Consider the following 5,218-nt stretch of genomic DNA (forward strand, 5'->3'; position numbering starts at 1 on the left):
AGGAGTCGATCCCATTCACAATTGCACCCAAAACCATAAGATACCTAGGAATAAATCTAACCAAAGAGGCAAAGGATCTCTACTCAGAAAACTATGAAATACTCATGAAAGAAATTGAGGAAGACACAAAGAAATGGAAAAACATTCCATGCTCATGGATTGGAAGAACAAATATTGTGAAGATGTCAATGCTACCTAGAGCAATCTACACATTCAATGCAATCCCCATCAAAATACCATCCACTTTTTTCAAAGAAATGGAACAAATGACCCTAAAATTTGTATGGAACGAGAAAAGACCCCGAATAGCCAGAGGAATGTTGAAAAAGAAAAGCAAAGCTGGCAGCATCACAATTCCAGACTTCCAGCTCTATTACAAAGCTGTCATCATCAAGACAGTACGGTACTGGCACAAAAACAGACGCATAGGTCAATGGAACAGAATAGAGAACCCAGAAATGGACCCTCAACACTATGGTCAACTAATCTTTGACAAAGCAGGAAAGAATGTCCAGTGGAAAAAAGACAGTCTCTTCAACAAATGGTGTTGGGAAAATTGGACAGCCACATGCAGAAGAATGAAACTGGACCATTTCCTTACACCACACACAAAAATAGACTCCAAATGGTTGAAAGACCTAAAGGTGAGACAGGAGTCCATCAAAATCCTAAAGAAGAACATAGGCAGCAACCTCTTCGACCTCAGCCACAGCAACTTCTTCCTAGAAACATTGCCAAAGACAAGGGAAGCAAGGGCAAAAATGAACTATTGGGATTTCATCAAGATAAAAAGCTTTTGCACAGCAAAAGAAACAGTCCACAAAACCAAAAGACAACTGACAGAACGGGAGAAGACATTTACAAATGACATATCAGATAAAGGGCTGGTATCCAAAATCTATAAAGAACTTATCAAACTCAACACCCAAAGAACAAATAATCCAATCAAGAAATGGGCAGAAGACATGAACAGACATTTCTGCAAAGAAGACATCCAAATGGCCAACAGACACATGAAAAAGTGCTCCACATCGCTCGGCATCAGGGAAATCCAAATCAAAACCTCAATGAGATACCACCTCACACCAGTCAGAATGGCTAAAATTAACAAGTCAGGAAACGACAGATGTTGGTGGGGATGTGGAGAAAGGGGAACCCTCCTACACTGTTGGTGGGAATGCAAGCTGGTGCAACCACTCTGGAAAACAGTATGGAGGCTCCTCAAACAGTTGAAAATAGAGCTACTGTACGATCCAGCGATTGCACTACTGGGTATTTACCCCAAAGATACAAATGTAGGGATCCGAAGGGGTACGTGCACCCCGTTGTTTATAGCAGCAATGTCCACAATAGCCAAACTGTGGAAAGAGCCAAGATGTCCCTCGACAGATGAATGGATAAAGAAGAGGTGGTATATGTACACAATGGAATATTATGCAGCCATCAAAAGGAATGAGATCTTGCCATTTGCAACGACATGGATGGAACTGGAGGGTGTTATGCTGAGTGAAATAAGTCAATCAGAGAAAGACATGTATCATATGACCTCACTGATATGAGGAATTCTTAATCTCGGGAAACAAACTGAGGGTTGCTGGAGTGGGGGTGGGTGAGAGGGATGGGGTCGCTGGGTGATAGACATTGGGGAGGGTATGTGCTATGGTGAGCGCTGTGAATTGTGCAAGACTGTTGAATCACAGATCTGTACCTCTGAAACAAATAATGCAATATATGCTAAGAAAAAAAAGAAGCAGCAGATAGCAGGAGGGGAAGAATGAAGAGGGGGGGAATTGGAGGCGGAGACGAACCATGAGAGACAATGGACTCTGAAAAACAAACTGAGGGTTCTAGAGGGGAGGGGGTGGGGGGATGGGTTAGCCTGGTGATGGGTATTAAAGAGGGCACGTTCTGCGTGGAGCCCTGGGTGTTATAAAAAAAACAATGAATCATGGAACACTACATCAAAAACTAATGATGTAATGTATGGTGATTAACACAACAATAAACAAATTTAAAGGAAAAAAAAAAAGAATATCCAGCAAGGTTATTTCAGAATAGAAGGAGAGATAAAAGAGTTTCCTAGAGAAAGGAATTCATCATGACTAAAGCAACTTTATAAGAAATGTTAAAGGGAATTTTTTGAGTGGAAAGAAAAGGTCATAATCAGGAGTATGAAAACTATGAAAGGAAAAAATTTCACAGGTAAATACAAACATAATAACAGTAGTAGATTATCACTTATAAAACCCTTACAGAGGTTAAAGCACAAAAGCAGTAAAATCAATTTAAAATCTATAAAAAATCAGTTAAAGGATTCACAAACTAAAAGGATGTGAAATATGACATCATATACATAAAACACTGTGGGGGGAATTTAGTGCATTTATTAATTAATTTATTTTTCAGTAAAGGTAGTTACAATTTAATGATGAGCAACACAATCTCTTGCAACCTACATACACTGTATAATGCTTACATGGAATGAAACCAGTGTACTTAATTGGTGTTTTAGACCCACACCCACACCCATCCACACACACACACATACACACAGAACTAAAAAACCATCAAAAGTAGTCATTCTACATGTACTATGGTAACCCATTAAAAATGCAATTATACCATAGAACTAAAGTAATATGAACAGCACTACTTGATATGTAAGGTAAAGGTGATTTGTTCTAACACAGAGCTAAGTCTGTATCAGTCATTCTAATCATAATGGCTTGTAAAAGCATCGGGTTTCCAGTAGAGAAACTACTCTATGAAAATCAGTAAATCTGTCCAAAGTTTCACATCTGTAAAACCAGGATAAGGCTACAATGCTCTTGAAGTATGAACAAGTTATCCAAACAAAACAGTAAGATTCCCAGCCATAATGTAGATAGAAAGGTCTTCATGCAGCAGATGCTCTCACTCCTAGAAAGGTTCATGTGCATAATATAAAGTTAAGTTGCCCAAGAAGTAAACTGGAGAAGTTCGGTGAAGTTTCCATTGTGCCATGACTTTTAAACCTCAGGAATGGTGTGATCTATCAGGCTTTTCATAATCCTTGGTGCCATCCATTTAATAATATGTTCAAAGATAAAAGCAGGCATGATTGTAATAGTAACTACAGTCTCAGATGTTGACAGTATGTCGATAATTTGACAGTCCTTCAGCCCATTGACATTCTGCCTGTTGAGTTTGCAGATGTTATGTTCTGTGAGAGGACCATTTCTGGCTGAAGAACTATCTTTCACTAGGGTATTATCTTTCCATTTTTAAAGATAAAGCCAACATGTCTAGTACTATTCTTATGCATGGTAATTGTCCATTCAAAGGGCCTGTCACAAACAGTCATAGTAATCTTCTCTCCAAAACCCTGTTTGAGGACCTTGTGTGCTTTATTAGAGCTCCAGCCTGCACAGTTTTCCCCACTGATCTGGAATACTTGGTCCCCAAATCTCAGACCAACCAGTGAGGCTGGAGAATTTGCCTGGACCAGCTGAACAAATATACCATTATCTACTGATTTGAGCCTGAGCCCAATTTTTCCAACTTGATCCTTATACAAAATGACTTCACGAATCTCTTGCTTAATTTCTCCTCTACGAATTCCAGCAACGTTACCAGTTACAGGAGCCACCATATAGTTCATACTGGAAGGTCTTTCTACCAACCCCTGAACTGATGCTCCAGGGACCGAGGCCATATTTACACGGATTTCTTCTTCATTTGAACTCAGGCGCATGTACTGGGAGAGCTCCAGATACAATTTAGGATAAAGATTTCCATCTTGAGAGATGGGAGCAGAAGCTTCAGACAAAATTGCTGGCTTGGCAGAGTTTGCAGAAAAGGCAGTTTGAGCCTGAATAACTTTGTCTACCTTCAGGTATTCAAGAAATGGGTACAGAGACATTTTTGCAGGATTTTTCTAGGCCACAAGGATCCGCTCACTGCTGCCACCTCCAGTAACTGGCCCAAATTTAGTGCTTTTTAGAATCGGTTCCGACTTAAGTGACCATCAAGTTAATACAGATTGTTATACACATAAGATGTTATATACGAGCCTAATGGTAACCACAAATCAAAACCTGTAATATATATGCAAAAACTAAAGAGAAAGGAATCCAAGCATATGACTAAAGAAAACCATCACAACACAAGGGAAGAGAGCAGGAGAAGAAGGGAATGGAGAAGAACTGCAAACACAACTATAAAACAAGTAACTAAATGCAATAAATACATACATACCTATCACTAATTACTTTGAATGTAAATGGATAAAATGCTCCAACTCAAAGACATAGGGTGACTGATGGATAAAAAAGCAGGACTCATCTATAGCTGCCTACAAGAGACTCATTTCAGACTGAAAGACATAACCAGATTGAAAATGAAGGGGTGGGAAATCATTTACCATGCAGATGGAAGCAGAAAGAGAGCTGTAGTAGCAATACTTATATTGCACAAAATAGACTTTAAAATGAAAACTGTAACGACAGACAAAGAAGGAACTACATAATGATAAAGGGAACAATCAATCCAACAAGAGGCTACGACAATTGTAAATATTTATGCACTTAATATGAGAACACCTAAATACATAAAGCAACTATTAACAGACATAAAGGGAGAAATTGACAATAATACAATAACAGTAGGGGACATTAACACTCCACTTACATCAATGGACACATCACCCAGGCAGAAAATCAGCAAGGAAACAATGGCTTTGAATGTCACATTGGACCAGTTGGAACTAACAGATATATTCAGAATATTTCATCCAAAAATAGTGGAATACACATTCTTTTCAAGTGCACATGGAACATTCTGCAAAATGGATCACATGTTAGGCCAGAAAACAAATCTCAATAAATTAAAAAAGATTGAAATCATATCAATTATCTTTTCTGACCACAATATGAACCTAGAAATCAGTTATAAGAAAAAAACCTGAAAAGAACACAAACACATGGGGGCTAAATAACATGCTACTAAACAAAGAATGGATCAACCAAAATATCAAAAAGGAAATAAAAAACTGCATGGAGGCAAATGAAAATGAAAACACAACAGTCCAAAATCTTGGAGACACAGCGAAGCTGTTCTAAGAGGGAAGATTATAGCAATATAGGCCTACCTCAAGCAGCAAGAAAAATCTCAAATAACCTAACCTTACCTCTAAAGGAGCTAAATAAAAGAAGAACAAATAAAGCCCAAAGACAGTAGA

At 38.4% G+C, this 5,218-nt stretch overlaps 1 pseudogene; it reads right to left on the reverse strand.

Annotated features, from left to right (window-relative positions):
• Positions 1-2,936: 2,936 nt before the first annotated feature.
• On the reverse strand, positions 2,937-3,901 carry LOC114212620 (syntenin-1 pseudogene; annotated as a pseudogene).
• Positions 3,902-5,218: the final 1,317 nt, after the last annotated feature.

Source organism: Eumetopias jubatus, unplaced genomic scaffold, assembly GCF_037043125.1.
Source record: "Eumetopias jubatus isolate StellerSeaLion01/CBP00866 unplaced genomic scaffold, mEumJub1_p1.0 scaffold_6, whole genome shotgun sequence".
Taxonomy (NCBI): Eukaryota; Metazoa; Chordata; class Mammalia; order Carnivora; family Otariidae; genus Eumetopias; species Eumetopias jubatus.